General features: G+C 43.6%; 1 long non-coding RNA gene across 1 annotated transcript in view; it reads right to left on the bottom strand.

The window, feature by feature from the left end:
* LOC107119714 overlaps positions 1 to 18,161 on the bottom strand; it is a 57,998-nt gene extending 39,837 nt beyond the window's left edge. Inside the window, exon 1 of the long non-coding RNA XR_001482806.1 lies at positions 17,806 to 18,161. This is a non-coding gene — a long non-coding RNA (uncharacterized LOC107119714). The remainder of the gene's footprint in view (positions 1 to 17,805) is intronic.
* Between the last annotated feature and the right edge of the window lie 8,847 nt (positions 18,162 to 27,008).

Genomic DNA, 27,008 nt, shown 5'->3' on the forward strand with positions numbered 1-27,008 from the left:
TCTAGGAATTTTTGCCATTAGATTCAACTGTTATCAGGGTTTGTAGACCACTTAGTGACAGACTGAATAGTTCTCTTGTAATCCACCTTGAATCCCAGTGAGAAATAAATAATAAAATTTTGCATGGGTGTCCACAAGCAGGAGAAAGGGACACTTCCCTCCCCTAAAAACCATAAATGTACTGATTTTTTAAAATGTATCCTGACACACACGTCCAACTAGTCTGCAGTTACAATTAACATACATCCCCCCCCTTATTTTTGCAGATGCCCTTGCCATTTTCCCCTAAAACTTCCCACTAACATTCCTATTGTGTACTTGATTGTGGCAGGCCCAGGCTCACATATAGAAATGCTCATCCAATTGTGTAGTTTGAGCCTTAGAATCACGCTAGTCAGCTTTCAGTGGACAAATTCTATTTTCTAATTTCTAGCAGAATCACTAAGTCCTAATTTCAAATCAAGCCAATTTCACTGACCTAAAAGAAATAATTTGAATTTACATTAATGGCACCAAGGCTGATTAGCTCTCTGTGTTGCCCATTTTGGCAAATGGTTCTTTTAAGGATTTCAAGAAGCAGTGACCAAACTAGTGGTGGAAGGAGAAACAGCTTTATTTTATACAAACATAAAACAGAGAATAGCAAAAGGATACCCACATCCCTTTCTGCCCTGAAAATATCAGCAGTAGGTGGATTCAGGTGTATCATCTGGAGGTTGCACAGCACCTGCGTGGTCCAAAAGTTGCTTAGCACCATCCCCCTGGGTCTCTGGCCTCCAGCCTCCCACCTCCAGATTGGGCTGAGGTTTCTCCCCTCAATTTATAGCACTAACAAAACAATTAAGTCTAGCTTGGACTCATTCCAAAAGTGAGGGAAAACATCTCCCACATTCCAACACCAGGAGCAATTAATTTAGAAGGAAAAACCGACACCATTAACCCCTTCCAGCCTGGTGCTGAGAGAGAGAAAGAGAGAGACTGACTTGTGGTCACCACTATCTCCTTGTGTTAACAATGGACTTCCGCAATATATCTCAACACTCTCTTTTTTCATTGTTTGGCTTTTAAAAAAATGCCATATAGGATTTTGTTTTAAAAAATTATTTGAATGAAAGCAAAACAAAATTTCTAGGGCTTCTCACAACCTCTCTTCCAATAATGTACAGACCAGAATATCAATATAAGCACAAAGATCAAGGTCCAGAGTTTGGGGGGGCGGGGAATCCATCATACTGCACAGGACATGTGAGCACTCAAAACACCTTTCCTTGTAAACAGAAATATATACTACTTCGCCCTGGAATCCATTGACAGAGAAAACCCCATTGCTATTCTTTTAATATCATTTCTCATACAAATAACATTAAACTGGTATTGAATGCTGGTCCTGACCTGGATGGCCCAGGCTAGCCCGGTTTCATCATAACCTGAAAGCTAAGCAGGGCCGGCCCTGGTTAGTATCTTGGATGACAGACCACCAAGGAAGTCCAGTGTCACGACACAGAAGAGGCAGGCAATGGCAAACGCCACTGAACGTCTCTTGCCTTGAAAGCCCCATGGCTCTTCCATCACCATTGAAGGCTCTTCCATATACAACAGTCATTAGTTTTGTTGTGAACAAATAATACACAGTACAGATTATACGGTTTTCATAAAAGCTTATCAGAAGCTAGTGTCTAGTAAAACTTCAAAAAGAACCCCAAATCCCTTAACACTCAGAGTTTTGAGAGTTATCTACTCAAGAAATCATGTCTCCCCTTAGTGAAACACTCCTGCCACTGACTGACCTCTTCCACTACTACTTTAACCAACTTGTAAATAGTCACTTGCCTGGCTGCCTGTCAAAGTGATCCTATCCTTCAGATACATCCACTGGCTGGGGATCGGATCATTTTATTAGTCCCCATGAACCGGGCACACCACAGAAAAACATCTGTGGAAAAACATAATGGCATCTTGACAATATTCTTGAACTGGTGAGAAACTACTGCCAGCTGTTAGACTGGTGGGTCTTTACATCAATGCAAAGTAAAATGAGGCACAGTTGGGGGACATGTCAGGAACAGTTGTCATTCTGCATTCATTCAATGGTCAGTACTGCCCTCTCTGGCAATCGCATACAATTGCACCTGTGTAGGTTAATACTACAAGGAGCTGCGGTGGCCCAAGTGGTTAAGACGCTGAACTGCAGGCTGTGCAAGGTCAGTAGTTCAGCAGTTCGAGACCCGAGTTGCCGCATGACAGAGTGGGCTCCCGTCTCTAGTTCCAGCTCCTGCCAACCTAGCAGTTCGAAAGCAAGAAATTGCAAGTAGATAAATAGGTACCACTTCGGTGCGAAGGTAACAGCGTTCCATGCACCTTGGTGTTTAGTCATGCCGGCCACATGACCACGGAAACGTCTTCAGACAGCGCTGGCTCTTCGGCTTTGAAACGGAGATGAGCACCGCAACCCTAGAGTCGGACTCGACTGGCTTTCGAGCAAGGGAACCTTTACCTTTACTTTAAGTTAATACTCTTCCTGGAATCAACTGAGAACCTCCAGATGATTGCTCTCCCTTTTTTCCATTTCCACCCTCACAGCCACATGGGAGATTTAAACCACCAGCAGTTTGCAGTATATTGCCAAGGAATGCACAGATTTTGTATACAGAAAGGGCAAAGTTTGATCTCTGGCTACATTCTTTCAGGATGGTGGAAGGCAGACACTGATAATGTGCTACAACAGCTAATCAGAAGCTTTTTTTTCACATGGTCAGAACCACGTTCATGGAATGCATGAAGGAGCAGGATTGCATCCACTGTTCCTTCCCTGACCTCCGCACTTTCACTGGTTCTGTGTCCATAAGAACAACCTGCATTCATCATACTATAAGCCCTTTAGGTCATCTACAAGGGATTAGGAGGACAGAAGAGCACAAGAGAACGAATCATAGAGTTGGAAGGGGCCATACAGACCATCTAGTCCAACTCCCTGCTCAATGGAGCCTAAAGCATCTCTGACAAATATTTCTCCAGCTTCTTCTTGACAGCTGTCAGTGAAGGGGAGCTAACTACTTCTCTAGGCAGCTGATTCCACCTTTGAACCACTCTGACCGTGAAAATGTTTTTCCTAATATCCAGCCGATACCTTTCTGCGTGTAATTTAAACCTGTTGCTTCGGGTCCTATCCTCTGCTGCCAGGAACAGCTCCTGGCCTTCCTCCAAATGACAGCCTTTCAAATATTTAAAGAGAGCAATCATGTCCCCCCTCAATTGCCTCTTTCAACTCCAGGTGGAAAATTCCTGGAGATTTATGGGGTGGAGCCTGGAGAGGGTGAGGTTTGAGGAGGGGTGGGACTTCAGACAGCTACAATGCCATAGACTCCACCCTCCAAGCCAGCCATTCCCTCATGGGGAACCATTGTTGCCAATCTCCAGGTGGGGGCTGGAGATCACTCAAAATTACAACTGCTCTCTAGGAGGGAGGGGGAATAGATGGAAAGGTGAAGGTAGGGGGCAGATAACGGTAGGTTGATGGTTGGCAAGGAGGGAGATTGGGTTGCCAACTCCAGGTAGGGAAATTTCTGGAGATTTGAGGGGTGGAGTCTGGACAGGGTGAGCAACTGCTCTTCAGATGGCACAGATCAGTTCCCCTGGAGAAAATGGTGGACTCTGTGGCATTATACCCTGCTGAGGTCGCCACAGCGAATTGGTGCTGAGTGCCCAAGGCCGGGGCACTCTCCCAGAGCCTCTTTCTAGAGCTCGTTGTACTTATTTCCACAACAGGCCTTATTCCTAGTATGGTATATAAAAAGATGGCAGAAAAGCTGAACATATTCTTTGCATCAGTCTTCATTGTACATGCTGGATAGATACTGAAGACAAAATAGCCTTTTATGGTGACAGCATGTAAAGAAACAAAGCAATCTGAGTTGACAAGAGATTAAATCCTGGGGAAATATTCAAAAAAGTAACCAGATCCATAAGGTATATACCTGAGAATTCTTAAAGACTAAACTGCTGGTCTGCAGACAGAAGGGATGTAAAGTGTCACTACAATCAGCCTCTTAGCTGCGGACTGGAAAGTAGTATACATAATGCTGGTTGTTGATTGTTTTTTTTAAAAAAAGGATTTTCCCCACTGCTGTGAGAATTACAGACCAGTTAGTCTAATATCTGTTCCAGATAAATTGGTACAAAGCATGATTATAGGCAGAATTATTCACTATTTAGAAGAACAAGCCTTGCTGACAAAAAGAATGACATGGCTTCTGCAAAAGGCCCCACCAATTCTGGGCATTCTTTGAAAGTATAAACAAGCATATGAATAGGTATAATTCAGTAAACATTGCCTTGGACCCTGCCTAGAACACCTGTGGATACAAGGAGGAGAGGAAATTTTTGCCGCCGCCACCCCCAAGAGGCCAAAATGCCCCTGAAATGCTAATCCTGAGGGATGGGGGAGGACTCCAGGAACAACTTGTGAGGTGGCAAAAAATCATTCCCCCTTCTGGGCAGGATCTAAGCCATTATATATTTAGACATTAAAAAAAAAATTGACAAAGTCTCCCACCAAAGACCAGATGAGAAGATGTGAGATTCATGGGTGGATTTCCAAAGAAGTTGTTTTGTTTTGTTTTGTTTAATGGGAAGTTCTTGGGACCCAACTTCAGACTGAGATCGTGCTTTTTTGACCTACACGTTTTCCTCACAGGAACAAATAGTAGCTCCATAAATCTACTGCAAGTCAGGAACATAGGGTGGAAGACAAGGCTCAAACCTCTTTTGGGTTCCAAGCATTTAAAATCTCTATAAAGGGAATCTCTGGTTTGACCTTTAGCAGCAAGGGAGAAGATTAGTCCACTATTGCTGACTGGTTAAAGAACAGAGAGCAGAAGACAGAAAGCTGTAACAGTGAGGGAAATAAACACTGGGTTCCCAAGGGTTTGTAATGGTTGTTCATCATATGTTCATCAGTGGCCAAAAGGGAGCATTGCAGTAGCCAGCTCTGCAGATGACACTAAATACCCAGGATGGTGTAAACCCAAGTGGACTGCTAAGAGCTCTGAAGGGATCTCTCCAAACTGGATGACTAAAAGGGCAAATGAGGTTCAGCATGAGTATAAAGAGATGCACAGAAGGCAGGGGGGAAATCATAATGTTACATATACACTGTTAAGGTCTCAACTAAGCAGAAAGGACATCTTGTGGTCATAGTTTAAAAATTAAGGAAACAGTGAAAAAGCCAAATTCCATGTATCTTTAAGATTCTTAATTCTGCTGATGTGTTATCAGGGAGTAAGACTAGGTCAGCCGCTCCATCACAGCTTCACCCGCTCCAATCCTCCCCTTCCCTCAATTAGTTTTAACGAGCATGTGACTATTAGCCCCAGCTCCTAGGACAGTGGAATTAGCTCAGTTTGGTGAAGCCAGTTTGGTGTAGTAGAGAGTCAGTTTGGTGTAGTGGTTAAGTGCGCGGACTCCAATCTGGGAGAACCGGGTTTGATTCCCCACTCCTCCACTTGCACCTGGCTGGATGACCTTGGGCAAGCCATAGTTCTGATAAGAGGTGTTCTTGAAAAAGAGCAGTTTCTGACAGAGCTCTCTCAGCCCCACCTACCTCACAGGGTGTCTGTTGTGGGGAGGGGAAGGGAAAGGAGTTTGTAAGCCGCTCTGAGACACCTTTGGGTAGTGAAGGGCAGGGTATAAATCCAATCTCTTCTCTCTTCTTCTCATGTGACTGGGAAGCCATGAAGGATATCATTACCAACCTCACCCCCAATAGTTTTGAAAACACTAGAGGAGAAACTCTTGCCTTGCCTGGGTTATCCCCTGACAATACATACAGTTATCTCCGTAATATATGAGTGTGGCCACATTCATATAAACTTCCAAGTAGAGTATAACCTCTGATGAAGATACACCCATCTCATTTTCAACTACAGAGTCACAAGTATGAGACAGGCCAGGTTCAAAAGGCCAACGAAGTCATAAACCTTGATACTAGACAGTAGTATGATCGCCAGTTATCCTGCCCCAGGTGCTACCTCTTACTTAAGCTTCACAACCGCCACAACAGTGGAATGGTGGAGGAAACATTACCGAACCGTTTGCCATATTTTTGAAATGTTATCTGTCAACCCCATCACATAGCCACCCACTCACAGTCATATATGTTAATTCAAACAATCCAGGTTACAATGTGCTACAAGAGAAGAACAAGAGAGAACAAGCAGCACCACACAGAGATGCCCGAATAGCAAATTTCTCCAGATGACTCAGTGTAGAGAAACAAGTGTTGGGGGGGGGGGGCGCAAAAACACGAGAGCAAACTTGAACAGAGTAAAAAAATTCTTCCTGACCTCAAATATGTATTTGGTAAATTCCTTTTTCTCCAGTTCATTGTGGCTATATTTCAATGTGAACAGGAAATGTGTATCCAGACACGGGATTATCAGAGTGGCGTATGTCTCCAAAGCAAGAAAGAAAGCTGCAGTGCACATTACCACAAAACATAAATGGAGTTCTCTTCTGACCAAACAGCCTTAGGAAGCAAATGCTCTGAGAAGCACTTAATGTTTTAAAAGGGGGGGGGGAAATAACTTTCACAGATGACAAAATTGTGAGCTACTCGAGTTCTTGAAACCACATTTTCTGCATTTGTTACAGTCCACTGCAGCTTCACTCCAGTACCATATGGAACATATAAAACAGCTTCTAAGACTACAGCATCATTATTTTGGCAAGTGAGTGACATTCCTCCAACAAGAAAAATATGCATTCCATCACAGGTAGAATTCAGAATCTTTTAAATAAACTGCAGGGAAGTTTTGCTGAACCAAATATTTTCTCACTTTCCTGCAAGGTCAGATGTCTGTCCAACATCTAGCTCGGAACAACTGAAAGACAATATTTGTAACTGAGTACCCACAGTATTTCTTTCAAGCTAAACAAATCAAGTATAATAAGACTTGGGGGGCAGAACAGTGCGTCATCTGCAATCTCCAATTTTTCCATTTACATTGGGAACTGATTGAATACACACCCAAGCTGCGTATTCATCCTCCATCAGTATAAATTACGGGTTTGTATAGTCTAAGCCTCCAGGATAAACATACAATTTTTGAATCATTCATACCCCAAACAACGATTTCATGCTTTTCTGAGCCACTACCTTGCCCTGCTCACAAAGCTCCCCCTATCGCAGCCCATACAGGTTACCATGTTTCACCCATCTTGCTCTCAGAAGAATGGATTGTGCACAGATGCTTGTTGGACAGACAGATTCTTTACGACTCTGCTCATCCTTTATAATGTTGGATTCCTTTTCCTTCATTAAGCTGCCTCTACAGCTGCCCTTAAATCAAAAGGGAATAACTTGAGCGAGAACACAAAGCAGTCCAAAAAACTGGCCATCTTCCTCCCCCCAAAAATTATCATAATCCAAAATTAGACAACTCAGCATTAGGAAATAAAGTCAGAACAGGAACAGAATGAAAGACTCAGTGGACAGCTCACACTTCCCTGGAGTTTCTCTGTTCTTTCCTGTATGCCATCTGCTCACATAAAAGCCCCACTCTGCCAATTATTTTTGCCATCTTTGTTTTATTGAAGCAAACTGATACCTGTTGTAATAACATTAGAGTGGATTCAGAAAACTTTTTCCCCCTCCAGAGTGAGGTGATATTTTTACAGTTGCTTCCAGGCTGATTCAATGCATGTTTACTCAGAGGTAAATTCCACTGAGGTCAATGGAACTTATCCACAAATTAGCAAGCACTGGGCTTGAGAGCAAAAGGCTACGTAGGAAGTCTCGCTTTTTGACCCAGTGGCCTTTGCCCATACTTCCCAACTGTGATAGTGTGCCTACTCAGTTGTGATCCAAAAGGCATTTCATACCCAACTGTAGGCACTCTCTTCCATTATTACTTTGAATATGTCTGGCACCAAAACCAAGTTCTAGCAATAAACTTTACAATGAGCCCCAGCATAGAGTCAGGCCAGATCACCTTTTTTGACAAAAGCCTATCAAGTGAACATGCTACGCACAGGGGTCATTTCGTAAAAAAAGAGCTAGGGGGACTCATTAGCATAACTCATTAGCATATGCCACACCCCCTGACATCACCGGAAGTGTGTCCTCCCCACAGCCGGCGGCGACCTCCAGCGAGCACCAGCAGGGAGCTCCAGGCCCCGCCCCCCCGCCCCCCCCCCGGGGGGATGGGGTCCCCCCGCGTCCCCCCCCCCCAAATGACCCCTGGCTACGCACTCCTACCCTAAATGTGTGCATTTCAAAAACCTTTTGGGTGCACAGAGTGTGGGAGTACCACAACACGGATACTGAACCCCTCACAAGATTCATTGCAATAGGAAAAGCAATCTTTCCATTAGCTGATAGATCAGTGTCAAGCAAAATAGCCCTACACATTTTATTTCTGCAAAGCAACATATCATTGTCTGAGCACTGGCTGCTTCCAGAAACTCAATACTCAGTAGTAAAGCACACGCTCAATCCCAGTTCCAATCCTCGAGACTGAGAAAGTCCTCCACCTGAGATTTTGGAAACCAACTGACCAAACAGAATATTGGACTAGATGGTCCCATGGTTTATCATATAAAGCAGATTCATGTGCACAACACTCACAACAGCAAAAACGGTACAAAGTCAGTTTTTGTACAAACAGCTCTCATTACAAAGTCAGTTTTTGATTCCTTAGGACTGTGAAAACAATGTTGACAACAGAAGGAGGAGGAGGAGGAGGAGGAGGAGGAGGAGATTGGATTTATACCCCACCCTTCACTACCTGAAGGAGTCTCAGGGTGGTTTACAATCCCTTTCCCTTCCCCTCCCCACAATAGACACCGTGTGAGGTACGTGGGGCTGAGAGATCTCTCCCGAGAACTGCCCCTAAGAGAACAGCTCTGAAAGAACTTATGAGTGGCTCAAGTTCACACCAGCAGCTGCATGTGGAGGAATGGGGAATCAAACCTGGTTCTCCCGGATTAAAGAACAGCAGAAGTCCTCATAGCTAAGGAGCACTGACATTCCAGAACATTAGTTCTCCAAGATTCAAAAATGCCTTAATTAATGTTCCTGTCAACAATTTTTGTTTTAAAAATAACAATTTACCACTGCTAATTATGCTACTGGATATCAACCAAAACTAATAAAAATGTGGCTAATAATATACATTAAAAACAACATTCACAGTTTTAAATAAAATAATATTAACTAATCCACCTGTTAAAGCATCACCTCCATACCCACCTTGCAATATACCATTTTACCATTTTATGCAATATACCATTTTACCATTCATACAGCACTCAGAAATCCTTGAGGGTTGTGTCTAACAAAACTTGGTTCAGAGACTTGGTTGCTTTGCTCCAGGCAATGATCAAAGAATGTTTCATCATGAAATCATTTAAACTCCTTGGAAGATATTAAACAAACAAACCTATACATTTTACAAGCAGAAATTAGCTCCAACTGCTACTTGGGTGGATGTCTCATGTCATCCTTTATTCTCTGTTTCAGCAACTAGGGCTGTCACCCAAATCCTATATTCTGAAGCCTATTGCCTTGAATTTCACTGGGAACCTTTATCAATGCAGCTTTTAGAACAACTGGTTACTCACAAGAACAAAGTTAACACAGAGAATTTTAGCCTAAATTTGGAAACTGTAACCTTTGACTGGGAACAAATAAGGAAACCAAAATATGAAGGGCTATTGTTTGGCTGACGGACTAAACTATTGGTAACAGGGGTAGACAGTAGGCCGCATCCACTAAGCTAATTATGAATGGGCTGAAGAATAAGTGACACCCCCCCCCTTTCAACAGCTCACCAGCAGCCTCGCAAAGACAGTGGGCACTAGAGGGGAGGTCTCCACAGAAGACTGAAGCAATTGCAATGTACTTCCCTCTGACCAATGCCTTCATTGCATCCCAGATGACCTGAGAGACACTATAGTCAGAGTCATTTTTAAAATAATTTTAAATTTCTAAATTAATATCTGTATATGTTTTGTCATTCAATAAATTAAAAAAAAATTGGAAACTGTAACCTAGCCTGCATCCACAAGTGGTTGAATATTACATTATCAATACACTGCAGCAGTCATTCATAATGGGATTGCAAAGGCATTGGCACTGCAGGCAAATGGGCCCGACAGCAAGGTGGGGGAATGAGGGAGGGGCTCCCAAAAGGATGGGATTCCATCCTGCCAGTCTTGCAGGTCCCCCGCTTGAGACACCGCCTGTAAAGGAAGAAGCCCTTCACAAATGAGGTAAGTAGCTCCAAATGTAACCTGCCTTGACACGGGGCTTCGAAGGGAACTGCAGCAGCAATGGAGATAGATCTCAATAACGTCACCATGTGAAAAGCACTGGACAGACACGTGTATTACTGCCTTTTCACCTACCCTCTGCAACAGACATTATTGTGGATTAATGTAACAGCACAACCCAAACTACTTTCAAAACCAACTGATGGAGAGGCTCCCATTTTGTATGATATGCAGCAAGGTAACTAGCCTGGCTGTGTCAGGGTATACAGTGGCCCACATATATATTTTCTGAGGTTTCCTTCTTTAATTCCTAGAGATACAGTCCCCCAAAAAGGACATGGAGACCAAGGTCCTGCTAGACCAAAGTTCTGATGAAGGCATGCCGCTCCCTGTTTGAGTACAGTGGCACAGGTCATCCTTACAGCCCCAAGCAACTGACGGCATAGGAGGCCAGAACACAGAATGTGGACTGAACTGTATTCATTTGCCTCTGGATTTGTAATTTGGATTAAAGATGCTATGGCACCTAAGGAAAGATGTCTAACTAACAGAATGAATTATTATTATTTAATGCCGTGTCATGATTGTTTTTTCCTGTTCAGCATCAGCATCACCGAACTACTAAACTAACTTGAAAATTAAATACTATTGTGTTTCATCATGGTGTTTCAAACAATTTTCTACAGTCTTCTTTGGGCTGCAAAAACAGACCTCAATAGAACGTTTAAACCACGAAAGACAAGAAAGATCAAGATGGGTAGCTGTGTTAGTCTGTCTGTAGCAGTAGAGAAGAGCAAGAGTCCAGTTGCACCTTAAAGACTAACAAAATAGGAGGCAGGGTATGAGGTTTCATGAGACACAGAAGTGGGCGGTGACTCACGAAAGTTCATACCCCGCCACCTATTTTGTTAGTCTTTAAGCTGCTACTGGACTCTTGCTCTTTTCTACTGCTAAAGACAAGAAAGAATGTTCTCTCATCATATAAAAAGCTGTAAAAATACTAACAACAGTTTTCTATAAAAGACTGTTAAAAATATAGCATGTAACAAACACAGGAGTGCCTAAGCTGGGATTGACAAGACTAAAGGCTTCTGGAAGAAGGGAGAGACAAGGAAGAACACTCCCATTGAAACACTAACCTTGAACCTTCACAGCCGGCTACTGTGTTTGTGAGACCAATTCCTGAGTGTACATTCAGGTCACACTGGTCAAAGACAGCTGTTTCAGGAACAGCTGGCTAGGAGAGATGACTTCTTGCGAGTGCACTAAGGAGTAACTTTCAAAGGCAGTATTTATTGATGTCATTTTGTTTGCTTGCTCACTAGTTCCATCACTGTTTTTTTTAAACATTTTATTTATTAGTTTTTTATACAACATTAGTTTCCTTTTATACATATATCTTAGAGTCATTTATTCCTTTTCTAGCCAATTATACATTCCCGACCATCGCTTTTCGAAAAGTTCTTCATTTTTCCCTTGCAACATTGTTCAGTTTGTCTATTTCCATTACTTCCAATAACTTCTCTATCACATCCTCTTGTTTTGGGGTATTATCTTGCTTCCAAAATCTTGCCCATAAAATCCTTGCTGCTGTTATCACTGTTGAAGCTTAAGGGCCTTCAAGTGGAATGGGAAGGTACAAATAGAAAAGTTACATAGAAAAGGTCAATGAAAACTGTAAATTTCCTAAAATTAAAAATTAGCCTTAAATGTTGTGGCATATGTTTAATTACAGCTTCGGCACTGTTCAAAAGGTGTCACTTGAATACATCTGAAAAGGTACCAGTATTTTCTTATTTTGAGTAATGGTGTGGCAATCTAAGGAGCCAGGAGCCAGCCAGGGAGCTGAAGGGCTGGACTGCGACATCAAGACAAGGAAGGCATGGCAGGCAGATGTGACTCACTGATACATGCTGAAGCTGTGTGAGGGGAGGGAGTCCCAATAGGCCTAAAGGCACATTGGGACCAGAAGCCTGGTAGGAGGGAAGCCAGGGAGGAAAGGCGGGGCCAGTTATTGGGCCGGGTACTTAAGGTGGTGGTGCAGCAAAGTTGGGAGGCGGCCAAGGACTGAGAAAGAGGAGAGAGTGTATATAGAACAGGAGGTAGGGGTTCCCCTACTTTCAGGAGCCCAATCCACCATTGGCCAATTGGCCGGTGGGGGGAGCCCCGCCCCCGAAGAGCCCTACCACACCCAACATGCCCTGCACAATGACATCACCCACAGGTGACATCATCGCACTGGGCACATTGCAGGGGAGGATCTAGTGACCATAGAGTTTTTGGCCAAATGCTAGAATGCCCAGTGCAATGCAGTGCATGCTTTGTGTGCATGCCAGAAGATCGTGGAGACCAGCTAGGAGCCCTCCGCCAGCAGTCAGTAAGGACCTGGAAACCCTAACAGGAGGGCTGTCATGGGCTGGGCTGGGCTGAGAGGCAGGAGTCAAGCCTGGTCCAGGGGTCATAGCCAGGAGAGACAGAACAGGAGCCAAGTCGTGAGTCTGAGTGAGTGGTCATCTGAAGCAGGAGTCAGGGAGCCAGGAAAGACAGAACAGGAGCTGAGTCAAGAGTCTGAGAGAGTGGTCATTTGAAACAGAAGGTCAGGAAGCCAGAAATCCAAACAGGAGCGAGGTCTGAGAGCAAGAGCCGAGGGTGGGTGCAAGGTTGGCACAGATGTGACTCATTGCTTCCACAGAGAGCCCACTTCTGAGCAGGAGCTATATAGGCCTCTGGCTGTGCTTCCCTGAGTGGCAGAGCTGCTCCTGTTAGTACTCCTGTTAGATGAGAACATTCCACTATTGAACTGTTAGCAGGCTGTGCTGTAGTGACTGAGGAGTATATGTTCTTTACTGATGTAATTGTAAGTGCATCATCCCGGATGGGAGACCAGGAGGTTAGCATCAAGGTTTCTCCTGAGGGAGACTGAAAAAGCTTTTGCATTGTTTCATTCAATACAAAACTACTTTTTCTGTAATAGCGACTGAAAAAGAACACTTAAGAAACAAGGGAGTTATACCGGGACCTTGTATCGCTGTTACCGGCTACTATTTATGTCTTTCTCCACATTGTTGTTGTTTTTTCCTGCTTACTGTGATTGTTATGTCTGTATGCACTGTTTGGTCTTTTGGGCAACTGGAACCTTGTTGTCTTTGTGTGATACTTATGTGCATTTACTATAGTGTTGTACTGTTCATAATATAGTTTCTGTTGTTAAATTCATATTGTGTACTTGCATATTAGTTTAGAGTCTTTGGAAGGCAACCCACTTTCGGAGTTTTATATAATTGGTTACAGTACTCTGGGTTCGGCACTCGCCTTTCCCTGCCAATGTGTGTCTCGGCAGCAGGTTGCTAAGTCCTTGTGGAGCCGCTCCCTCAGCTGAGCCACCTGCAGAGGTGAATCCGGCGGTCTTTCCGTTTGCACCTGTGCCTCATCGGCTGCTGCAAGATGAAGTGTGGGGGTTTCTGACTCGGGCGCTGGTGACAGCAAGCTATCAACTCCTGAGGAGTCAGAGGGGCCAGCTTCCAGTTCTGGTGATGCTGGCGACTCCAGCTGTGCTGCCATCTGGGCCAGGGCCTGGCGCCATCATTGTCGCCCATGACAAGGGCATATTCAGGACTGCTGTGAACTACTTGAGTGGTGCCAGGACTCGGGAGTCAATGCTGTCCAACTTGGTGTACCCAATAAAGACAAGAGCAGCTGCTGAGGACTATACGTTTTTATTGTTACAGACCCTCAACCCAGCTCAGCCTGCTGCAGGCCTCCTCATTGCAGGTACTACACCAACCTGCCCCAGTCCAAAACCGCCATTATATTTATATACATTTCTATATAATCCAACAGAAGCACCTATCTGGAAGAAGAGGAAAAATACAACAACAACAACAGCAGCAGAACCCTTCATAAACTGGAATGATGTCTATGTGTCAGAACCCACAGCTAACAACGAAGTACACGCATTCAGGAACGGTTATAATTCTATTGCAAAGCTATAGATGCAGTAACACAGGCACAGCCAGTAGAGCATAATAGGATATAGGGTATTCGTATGCACACACACACCCATGGCATTGGCCAATTAGGCACCCTCCCGCACACAAGATAAGTCAGGCAACCGTTAGGTGGCTAAAGCTGAGAACTCGGAGTCTCTCACAGTACATAGGAGCTCTCCAGACAACACACCCTCCTCCTGCACATCTGTAGAGATAAGCGTTTCAGCAAAGGCATAACAGCAGGGATAGGAATGCAACAGCAATTAACAAGACACAGAATGAACTCCCCAACCCCCATGGCAGCATAGCTGACACTATGTTTGCACATGAAAGCTTTACTGAATTCTGAAGAGCCAACTACAGACCTCCAAGAAATGCAACAACTGAGAAGGCATGTAGTAAGTTCTCTTCCAGTATCTTGCCAACATCCCAGTATCTACAGCAAGACTAAGGGCTGCCCTCCGCTCTATTCTCAGCTACTCTACAGTAAGTGCACAGTATGGACTCCTAAAATAGTTGATTCTAGCCTGTTTACTGATTGTGGTAAGATGGTAGGATTGCCTACTTCACAGTGGGTCATGGTATTCTCTTTGACTTACAACTGACCTCTGTACAACAAGAGATCATTTCCCCTGGAGGAAAGGGCAGCTTCAGAGGGTGGACTCTATGGAATCACATTCTCTACTGAGCTCCATCCCTAAACTCTATCCTCCCCATGCACCACACCTAAATCTTCACAAATGTCCCAAGATGGAGTCGAGAATTCTATAAAATGGATTAGACACAATCCAATCAAAGTCAAGCACTTGGAGATACCATTAATTTCAACAAAAGCACCTATAAGAACAGATCACATTATCTTCATAAAAGCAGAATTGCAGTATGTGTCTGCACAGCTCACATGTTAACAGAACTGCACCTTGACCTCATCTGTTAGAGTAAACATTTTTTAAAGTTCAAAATTCAGTCCTTGATATTTCTGTAAACCCCAGGAAATCACTGCCATGTAGAAGACCTCTACCTGTTTTGCTATAGTGAAATCAAGTATTATATTTTCATAATTTTTAGTAAGAAAATTTAAATTTCTAGCTGGATTTCTATTTGTTCTTAGCTAGATAAAGTAATGGATCTAGGGTTCACTTTGAAAAATAGTATTTCTCTAAAGCAAGCTGTGAAGAGAAGAATGTAACCCTGAATTATATTAATTTCCTTTTATTGCAGGGTTCTCCAAAGCCCTGAACCATACAAACTGAAAACCACATTGAGCTTCTCTTGTGGATTTTTTTTTTTAAAATCCAGAATCTAAAGAAGTGAAACCTATCTGCCAAGTTCAGCCCACATATGAAGAATTTTTGTCTAAGCCTACAAGTCACGTTGTATAACAACCCATGTTTTTCCAAGTAGTCTCCATTGGCCTCCAGCGGGTCACCGCATGCTATTGCTCATAGTTTCCCAGGCTCTTCTGGCCAACCAAAGAAAACAAAGGCTGCAAGCGACAACAGAGAACATTTGGGCTCCTCTTCAGAAGACACACATCGCACAATTCACATCTTCTGCAGCACTCAAACTGATTTAAATAAAATTACGAATAGTATAAAGCAATGCATTACAGTCTTCCGTGCCAGTGTTTTAAAACAACAACACACAAGTCTTCCACTGAATTGGAGAGGCCAGTTTTCAAGTGATATTCTGAAGATCCAGATATAAATTCCGGCTGAGGAAAAAAAATTAGGGGACTAATCATAACATTAGGTTGTCTTCCTGCTCTCCCATTTTTCCCCACAGACAACTACTTAATGTAAGCCTTTTTCCATCTGAACCTGCCCTCTTTGATACCCCTGTATCATTTAAAGGATAACAAGGTTGAAAATTCAGCATGCAGCCTTCTCATCTGATGCTCATTTTACTGGCGTAAAAACAGTCCCATAAAAATTTGCTAATTTGGAAAGTTAAGCTCAACTTGAATATACTGCCGGCAAGCAAAAGGAACTCCATACTTTTGCAGCATCTCATTTAAACTGGCACACTACAGATGCAATCCTTCCATGTGTTGCCATGTTAGCATGTCTGCACAATGCCTGCCCAGGATACAGATGTCTGGACATGCTAATGTCACACACCTAGTGGCTGAGGGACCACTGTAAATGAGACACTGGGTACCCATCATACCACATGGATAAGTTCCTCTTTCCCAGATGTACCACATTTAAATCAGCCCTATCTCCTTTTTGTTCAAAAATACTCAATTTGGCTTATAACAAAAAGCAATTGAAGTTATATAACAACAGGAATAAATACAAGGCAACAGTACATCAGCACATCAACACCATCCATAAAACAGTACAAGACTGCAGCAGCAAAGGCCCACAAGGAAGACTTGAGGGGATGGTTCCAACCACACCCCTCAGTGAGCAAGGGAGGGAGGGAATCTTTTAGCCTCTAGCACGGAGAGACAAACTATAAGTGACAGTGTCCACAGGTCCATCCCGTGACCACTGATGCCATTTTAAAAGTTTCTGTAGTTCTTTAAAACAAAAAAAACACCTTACTACGAGGTCTTGATCCAAATCCAGCACATGGCATAGTGCCTCCAGAAACTCTTGTGTCCCACCCCCGTGCCTTTTCAGGAGCTGAAACAGCACCATCCATCGCTTTTGCATGACATGTAAATGCACAGGGAGGACAATTCTCTCCTGAGTTGGTGAGACACAGACAGATTCTGGGCCAGTGGTGGGGTTGCCAGCAATGTTCCCTCTAAGCTGTGGAGTCTTGTGAGCAAAAATTCTACTTTGTGAGCCACTGGCATTAAAGTTGTGAGTGAGCAATTTGGCTGCTGCATAAATCAGTCTGCTCTGGAGTCGTCCTTCCTGAGCAAAGACAAAAATGTGTGAGACAGAGGCTAAAAAACTGTGAGCTAGCTCACACTAACACAGCTTAGAGGGAACACTGGTTGCCAGTCCTTACCTTCTTCCAGCAGGGGGATTGGGGGGTGATTCGGGGATGGGCAGGGATGTCGATGTGATCAGATCGGTGACATCAGGGCAATGCTCTGCTTTTGGGGCAAAACTCTATGGTAAAAACGGCTACAAACCATAGTGTTTTGCCCGAAAAGGAAAGTGTCGCCCCTAACGTCGCCAACATGATGACATCACTTCCGGAAGTGACATCATCACATCGCTGGCGTCATCTGGGGACATCTTTTGGGAAGCAGGGTTTCCCCCACCAGCCAGCTGGCCGGCAGTGGGCCGGAGCCCACAAAAGCAGGGGATCCCCTCCCCTGCCTGGGGCTGGCAAGTCTAGCCAGTGGAAGATAAATAGCTGTAGAGCATGCAAGCACCATGCCCTTTGCGAGGTGCGTCCATGCCACCGTTCTGAAGAACTGTGTTCATAGCTCCTGTCTCCAGACATTTTACCTTGATCAAGTTTAAACAATAAACGAGTCCCCTCTTAGATTACATAAACTAGTTTCTCAATTTCTCTGTGTAAGTGGGTATATTTATTTCCAAGGGAAACAATTTTTTTTAAGAAATCATAGCACAATTCTTACCTGTGAAAGCATTTGTGGCCTGAAAGCCAGCTTCCTGCATACTGCTGTCCCAGTAAAGCTTATGATCCAGTCTTAAGCTGTCCTTTCCAGATGAAACTTCTAGGCTTGAAGTTGTCAAGTTACTTCCATCTTAGCTTGCCAGTGTCCATTTCTTCCCCACAATCCAGCATCTGGCATGTACCCATTCCCACTTGTTACCAGGTCCTCTGAGTCCCAGGTAAAAGGGATATGTTGAGCTCGAATGGCAAATGCAGACCTGGTGCCTCAGCCGTCCTGCCAGAGAACTGTCGCCATGGTTTCCACTTAAAGGAAAGAAGTCATTCCATACAGATGTTCTTTCCCCTTCAAAATCTAGTTCTAATCCTATGTTCAGACAGCATCATTGGCTTTTGCTTGGTCCCTTCTTTCAAATTCAGCCAGTGGTGGTCTTCCCTTGTGTTCTGTGTTCTTTGGGCTCTCAGGCAAACTGAGAAATTAAAAAAAATATAAATAAGAGATTACGTTTCTTGATAATTTATACCCAGATTTACAAAATACAGGGAATAACTCAGCACATGGGCAGACACATGCCCCATTCAGAAGGGACTAAATGTGTACGTTAAAAAAGGGTCTTTAGAAGGAAGATGCTCCAATTCTGCTGAGACACAAAGTGTGACCACACAAACCTTTGAAGTGCAAAGAGCGATAGCGTTGAAGATGTCAATATGTATCTCTGAATACAGTGTGATTTACATTTCAAAAGCCAAATTTAGTAAAGATGGGGACAGAAATACAGTAGCTAGATTGCAGTTAAAAGGGAAAAATCAAAACACTCAAAGCCTCAAATCTAATCTATAATTATCATTTTATCAGGTCTCATATCATTACCATTTTAGAAGGCTCTCCAGGAAGCTAACTACTAGACATACTGTGCGCTTCCAAGCTGCTGCAGGGACAGGGACAGGGGAAATGGCTGCCATGTGAGCAGGGGTAGGAAATTCAAACTTTCCCACCCACACAACAGCCATCCAGGCACTGATGTGATCTTTAAACTTTGCAGCAAAGCTGATTTGGGAAAGACTGAAGAAAAGTCAGGGGAGAGCTGAGAAGTGACCCACCACAGTGCTGTGGGGAAGCAAGGAAAAAACCTCAACAGCATCATACCCAATGAAATCAGTCCATAATAACAAGTCTACCTACGGGGAAAGCCATGTGGGACAGAAGAGAGATTATTGTCCTTTTTTGAAACAACTATGAGAATGTTATTGGGCATTTTCCAACATTATACGTGTGCACCTGGTTGGTGTCACTTCTTTGGAACTATTGCTCCTTTGAACAGGACTGGTTAAAAAAAAACCCTGGAGCTAGAGTATGATCCTCGGATGGGAGTTTATGGACTTTCTGAACAGCTGTTATGTGACAAATATGAATGTTTCTCATTTCCTCAAGGCAGCACTTGTGTTGTGAGGATATCTCGTTTTCTCAGTGATCATATCATAGTATCTAAAAAATGAGATGCTTCCTTTACATAGCAAATTAATTTGCTACTTCAATAAATTTGTAGAATGTATTGATCCAGAGTACTTCCAAAGAAAGACTATAGAACATTCTATGAATCAAAACTAGAAATCAGACTTTGGTTTTACAAACAGAGACAGAAAAATAAATAACTCTCAGACAGCAACACCCAGGAAAGCCATTTAATCTAAAACAAGCACATCTGAAAGGGTCATAAGTAACAACCCCGAGATCATTGATTGCCCCCCCAGTCGGAATAACGAGACAGACAACAGTTTGTAAGTAAACAAGGGCCACTTTATTAACTACTTAACATAACATTGTGGCAAGGGACCATCTAAGCGAGCAAGGAACAGGCAAGGCAGGTGTGACTCCCCTGACCAACCTCCTTGCCCTTTTCTTGGACGGGTCACCCAGCTCCGGTCTTGAGCTAACCATCTGGCTCGCAACCGGCAGCCCAGCAAAACTGGTTGCCACCTAGGAATGCCTACCCCTGAAGCATCGTGGCTTGCTCTGTTGCTGCCCCGGTTTCCTCCGGGGCAGCAAAACAGCCCCCGGGCGTCCAGCGGCGTCACCGGGGGGCCGGGAGCTCTATTCCCAACATGGCACATATGAGTGTCGTGGTGCTTACCATGTTTAGTGGTGCCCATTTGCTTAGGGTTACCAGGTCTGGGTTGGAAAAATATCTGGAGATTTTGGGGGTGGAGTCTGGGGAGGGGAGGGCTTGGGGAGGGGAAGGACCTTAGCAGGGTATAATGCCATAGTGTCCACCCTCCAAAGCAGCCATTTTCTCTAGAGGAACTGATCTTGGTTGTCCAGAGATCAGTTGTAATAGCGGAGATCTTAAGGTGCTTAAGAAGAAATTCTACATTTGCTTCTTCTGCAAAACTACTCTTCCTCAAAGTAAAGAGTTAACCCTGGCTTTTCTCAGGGTTACCAATCTCAGGGTGGGACCTGGAGTTCTCCCAAATTACAGCTGATCTCCAGAATACAAACATCTGTTCCCCTGGAGGAAATGGCAGCTTGTGGAGGGCACTCTCTATGGTATCATATCTCCACTGAGCTCCCTCCCGAAACTCCTTTGGCACAACTAAAAGCAAAGTGATTGGTTGTGGAAAGTTCCATGAAGTCACTGCTGATTTATGGTAACTCCATAGAGTTTTCAAGGCAAGATATATTCAGAGGTGGTTTGCCATTGCCAGGGTTTTCTAAAATGACCCTGGTGTTCCTCAGAAGTCTCCTATCCAATCCAATACTAGCCAGGGCCGACCCTGCTTCACTTCTGATATCTAATAATATCAGGCTAGCCTGGTCAGGGCATAAAGTGCTTCTAAAGATTATAAAGTGCAACAAAAGGCTCCGAGGAACCTGCTACATAAAGTGTACTTAGTTGACTTAGTTCAATGGTATTGCTTTTTATTTTGGAATTCAGTGCATTGTATTCTTGTATTTTTCTTCTCCTGTATTTTGGCCTGTCCTTTTCCCACCCCTTTTCAAATCCAACCATCCTTTTCCATTTTTTCTCTCTGTTATAATAAACCTTTTTAATTCTAATAAAGACCTTTTTTTACTTCATTAAGAACAATCTAGTTCCCTAGAGTATTTATGTGAATCTCTCTCCTATGTGCTAGACTGCACAGGTGCTACATAGTTGGTTATAAGGTACTTTCTAGGGTTTCTACTCAGTCACTTCATTATTACTCTAGTACCGTGCCAGGATACCATCTCAGAGGGTCAGTCTAGATTCTCCCAGGAGGTCCCTGAGTGGTGCCGGCTGGTTACCAGGGTGCTTTCAGGGAACTCTTGGCCTAAGGGAGTTTCCCAGCAAGGAAAGACACCATTCCCGCTTCCTACCATAACAATTCAGAACCAGTATGAATTCGAGTGTTGGACTGGGATCTGGGATCTGGGATACCCAGGTTTGAATCCCCGCTCTGCCATGGAAGCTTGCTGGGTGACCTTGGGTCAGTCACACACTCTCAGCCTAACCTACCTCACAGGTTGTTGTGAGGGTAAAATGGAGGGGAGGGGAACAATGTAAGTTGCCTCTGGTCCACACTGGGGAGAAAGGTGCAGTATAAGTAAATAAATATAAAAAACAGACACTCATCCCAGGATTTCAGTAATCAAATCAGAAAGGGGGGGGAGCAAGAGCATAGATATTTTGGGCCCACTAACTGTTTTCAAAATTATTTGATGGCAGGATATAAAGTTTTCTAAAATACTAACAAATACTAGCAGAGCCAAAAGGAAGTAAGTAACCTTCCACAAAACTGTCCATGTTACACTGACCCAAACACTAATGTACAAATAAGATGCCTTTTCACACTGCCACCATCTCTGGCTCATGACCCCCCCCCCTCTTTGTGCTTTACAGGTATGTTTAAAACTGGGGCTAAGAGACATCTGTTAGTAGCTGCTCACAGCTTCTTAGGATGACCTTTGTCTTGCTCTGGCTCTAAAATAACCTGATCCTTCCATGGCTGCTCATTCCATTCTGGTAAAAGTAATAACAGCTATTTTTATCTTTTTATAGAAGAGGGAGACTAATGAATGCCACCTTTTTCACTGCAGATTATTCTCCTGCTCCCTTTTCTATAAGTATATTCCTGTTCTGCAGATAATACCATAAAGGAAAATGCCTGTTGGTCAGATGGTAGAGAAAGTGAGCACACAACTGGAAACAGCCCCTCCAGAGAATCCAACGGACCAAGCAATGCTCCACAGTCCTCTGCAGACACAAAGACATTCTTCACAGGGCATTTTCCAAAACACATTTGGAATTCAAAAATGTTTGAGTCAGCATGACCTAAAGAAAAAATTTAGTTCAGGTCTAACAGTGTCACTGCAATATTAAACTGCCACTGTTACTTGGAACTGCACAAATTCCTTAACTGTATATCAGTAGTAAGTAATTCAGATTTTAAAATGTCCATGACTACCTCATCTTGAGATCACGATCACTCTGGGATTATTCAGAAGACGTCAAACCAATAAAAAGTGTCACCAGAACGTCCTGACCTGACTAAACAGGCAGTAAAGATGCACATTTTGGTGTATACCTCCAAGGGGGTCTTCCACATGACAATGATTCTCTGATATTTCCACATTGCCACTGTAGTACAGCAGCAACAGGACCTCTACATGGTGGGAGCCCTTTTCCTTCCCCAGCACCCTACTGCTGCCACCCCCCACACACTACTACTACTACTACTACTACTACTACCACTAAAGGTCTTTAAGTTTTTCATCATAATTGCATTAGGCATATCACTATTGCATTATAAGGTTAGGGCAATAGGTCAACTACTCGTAAAAATAAAATAAAAACCCCTTCCAATGGTATGGGGGAAGATAGCTGCCAAGAAGGACTGGGTGCCAGTACGTGCCATATACATAGCATCCACCCTGACTTTGCTGCAATCTTTCCAAGCAAGCAAGTTTAGGGAAGTTCACAGAACAGCCAGAAGGTGCACAAATGTAACATAGTCCTGTGTGGAAGCATGGGATAAAGCCCAGTTCACATTAGCACCACCAGACCATAACACCAATGCAGAAGAAACCTAGGCATCCATCCATCAAGGAATGTAGTATATAATATCTGAATTTGTGCTTGGAAGAAATTGAAAATAACTGGAAGCACAATCCTGATGCACAAAGTACAAAGCCAGGCTCTTAGGTTTTAGAGCAGGTTCAGCCTTCCAAATCATAGGAGCAAATATTGTTCACATTTACTGTGCCTACAGGAGGCTTTCAGAAACCAAAGATCAAGGTGGCTCACCAAGCTACATTCCAGTCTCAGACCATAAAGTTCCTAGTCCAGGCTTCAATGTACCTGGCACTGTGGAAGAATATCCACCCCCATCCGCATTTATATCCGCCCCAACATAAATTCACTACGGTAAACAAGTCTAGGACCAATAAAATCAACAGAGGAACTGTCAGTGTTGTGCATTTGCAAAAAGACCAAACCCTGACACTCGAGGTTTATAATCTCAACACAACGGAGCTCTTAGATGTGAACCCGAAGCTCACCTACAAAAGGCTTAATCATGCATAGAACAGTTTAATGATGAGACTATGGCACCACACGTATTGAGGAAACGCTCACAGAATTTCACATCTTCCTGGAAGGTTAGATCAGTCAGTGCTGTGACAGGGCATCTGTTGTGACCAGCAGCTGTTCAGGAGCCAAAAGAATCTAGGGGAAAGGGCCCCAGTCCCTCATATGCATTACCGGGCAGAATGAATTCTGGTTTGTTCCTGCAAACCAAACCACACTTCAAAAATTAATTTGATTTATTTACACTGTCAACATCATCTGTCTGGGCGCTAAATAAAGAAGTGCAAACAGAACATCATCCAGACAAGCAAACAGCGTCTAAAGGACTGCAGACACTATCGGCTGCGGGGTGTTCCTGGCACTGAGGCAGACAATGACTTTTTACAACCCAGAACTGGCAATCTGGAAAACAAGACTGATATGAGCAAGCATCTGGAACAGAGAGGAAGTTAAAATGGTTTCAACCATAGCCCGTCACCTGGTGCAATAACTTACTGTTATGCAGTGCAAATTACACATATGTTTAATCTCTGAAAATCTATTTAAGCTCTAACTGCACAATCTTTGCATGCTTGTTTAAAGATTATGGCACTTTCACTGAGATTTTTACCCATCAATTAACTCCACATTTCTGGTGTACCTCCAGGGGTGGTCTGAGCCACAGGGCATCTGTGGAATTGCCCCAGATCCCAGGCTGGTTATGCCCCAGCCACTCATGGACCCCCTTCTGGACAGAGGGAGAAAGAAAAGGAAAAGCCAGCAGTGGCAGAACATGACTGTCCCGCCAGGGCTTCAGCAGCAACTGAGTTGGTTGCCACCAGGGCTATTTTTGGGCAGGAACGCACAGGAGCGGAGTTCCGGCTGGCTCCCAAGTTGGCCATGCCCAGCAGGAACTCATTAGCATAATAGGCCACACCCAACAGCAGAAACTCATTAGGATTGGCTACATTAGGGGTGTGTGGCCTAACATGCAAAAGAGTTCCTGCTACAAAAAAGCCCTGGGTTTTGACAACAAACAAGGTAAACAGAATAAGAAGCAAAAGGTGGGTGTGGCTGGATAACCACACGTCTGGTAACATGGGGGTGTGGCCTAATGTGCTAATCAGCTGTGCTGTCAGGGGTGTGGCCCAATATGCTAATGAGTTCCTGCTGTTGGGTGTGGCCTATTATGCTAATGAGTTCCTGCTGGGCTTTTTCTACAAAAAGAGCCCTGGTTGCCACCATGTATGTTCACTCCCTCCACGGCTCAGGAAGCAGCTGGCCAGCTCAGTGCAAGCCACACCCAACCCACCTCCTTCTTGCATGGTGGAGATGGGGGGCGGCTGCCAGAAGGCAGTAATTCTGGGGCTCCATCCTGGACTTCTGCCCATGGCCCCTGAATCACGAAAACCACCTCTGCTTACCTCTGTCTAAATTATCAAGAGCCTTTGAGGTACAACCCACTTTGACTACTCAACTTCTTTACCAAACACAAAGAAAACAAAAACTCAAATCACTGTAGCTGATTTTTTTTTAACTGCTGAAAGAATAAAGAATTATGTGACATCTTAAAGACTGACAAATGTATTCTGGTGCTAGGGATAAGCCCTGCTACAAACTCAGTGCCAGTACTGTCCCATACCTACTCATGACACGGTCACAAACTCAACAACATCAGCCATACAATCAAGAGCTCATTCACATGTACATCTTCGAACATGGTATATATTACTATGTGCCAGTAATGCCCTTCTGCCATTTGCTGCTGCCAAATTGGACAGTCTCTGTGCAACATAAGAAATGGATACAAATAAAACACTAAACATGGAAACACCCAGAAATCAGTGCATGTTTAGTCACACTATTCATACTGAAGAGTGGTCCAAATGCACTAGGATTGGATTTATTCTTTTGACTAGACCTTGCTTTCCTTTCTGCTCTGCACATTCGTGTTATGTACCTGCAATACTGGACCTTCTGACTTCTCTTTACAATAACTCCCTTTTCCCTGTGCCATTATTCTTTTCATAGCTTTATATATCTCTGCCAACTAAAGGTAACATTCCATGCATTTAATGAAGTGGGCTCCAATTCACAAAAGTATATAATACATAAACTTCTTATTCATTAAGGTACCACAAGACTCTTTCGTTGTTTTGGCTGCAAATACTGACCTGGCTGGAATTTGCCAAAAGAAATTACCCTTGAAAAGTGCCTGCAAGCAGTCATTTTTTCCCTTGATTGATAATGAAGTTTTAAGAAAGAAAACTCTATAGCGGGAGTGAGCAAAATGAGTTTTGTTTATAACCAGGAGCTTTGGGCAAATATGTGCACCTTCCATTTTGACTCAGCTGTATAATATAAATCACAAAAATGCACTAAATACATCTCAGTGCCAAAAGGTTACCATGGTTTAGGGCTGCAGGAAACATCCAGTCAGAAGAAAATAATAATAAAGCCTTGATATGAAAGCAAGCAAGCTTAACAGGGAAATTAATAAATCTGCTTCCTTTTTAAAAATTATATTTTAGTACTCAAATATTTCCTAACCTCCCCCTTTGTTTAGTCAGCACATCCACAAATATAAAAATACATCTTTCATGGTCTCCTAATTAGGAGGGGCTGTGGATCATTGGTAGAGCATCTGCTTGGCATGCAGAAGGTACCAGGTTCAATGCCTGGTATTGCCAGTTGAAAGATCTGGCAGTAAGTGATGTGAAAAACCTCTGCCTGAGACCTTGGAAAGCTGCTCCCAGTCTGACTAGACAATACTGACTTTGATGAACCAAGGGTGTGATTCAGTACAAGGCAGTTTAATGTGTTTGTGCGCTCATAGTAAAGCCAGTCGATTCTGACTCTAGGGGGTGGTGCTCATCTCCGTTTCCAAGCCGAAGAGCCAGCACTGTCTGAAGACGTTTCCATAGTCATGTGGCCGGCATGACTAGACGCCAAGGCGCATGGAGCGCTGTTACCTTCCCAACGAAGCGGTACCTATTTATCTACTTGCAATTTCTTGCTTTCGAACTGCTAGGTTGGAAGGAGCTGGGACCAGAGACGGGAGCTCACTTCGTCATGCAGCACTCGGGTCTCGAACTGCTGAACTACTGACCTTCCAGTCTGCAGTTCAGCTCATGCAAGAGTCTAAGGATTATTTTTTATCCTTTGATACATAGCTGTATCCCAAAACTAATAAAATTATTATTAATAATAATAACAAATATAGCCATCAATGTATATAAAATGAGTATTGCTGGATAAGACTTCTAGTCAGCTTCCTCAAGGTGAGAAAGCAAGTTTTCCCCCAAGCAACTGTTCTTCAGAGATACAATTCCAGGACCCACAAGAAATTGAAGGGAGAAAGATAAAAGCTGGGATGTCTATCCTGCAGTGCGATTTAGTCAGACTGCTGAACTCCAGGGGAAGAAGCAGCCTTCTGCTCACCCAGCCCTGAATCTCAGCAGATTCTGCATTGTTGCACGATTGATCCAATGCAGTTAGTTCAATCCTGTGAAGCCAATTAGGCTGAACAGCAACTTGTTCAAGGTTGCCTTCCTGGCTTCCAACAACTCAAAATCACCATGTTTTGCTCTGATTTGCTGCTCCAGCATCTCCTACAAGACCCAACATAATAGGTTTGAAGCTCTTTACAAGATTCTTGAAGAAA

This window comes from Gekko japonicus, unplaced genomic scaffold (assembly GCF_001447785.1).
Source record: "Gekko japonicus isolate JY-2015 unplaced genomic scaffold, Gekko_japonicus_V1.1 scaffold584, whole genome shotgun sequence".
NCBI lineage: Eukaryota > Metazoa > Chordata > Lepidosauria > Squamata > Gekkonidae > Gekko > Gekko japonicus.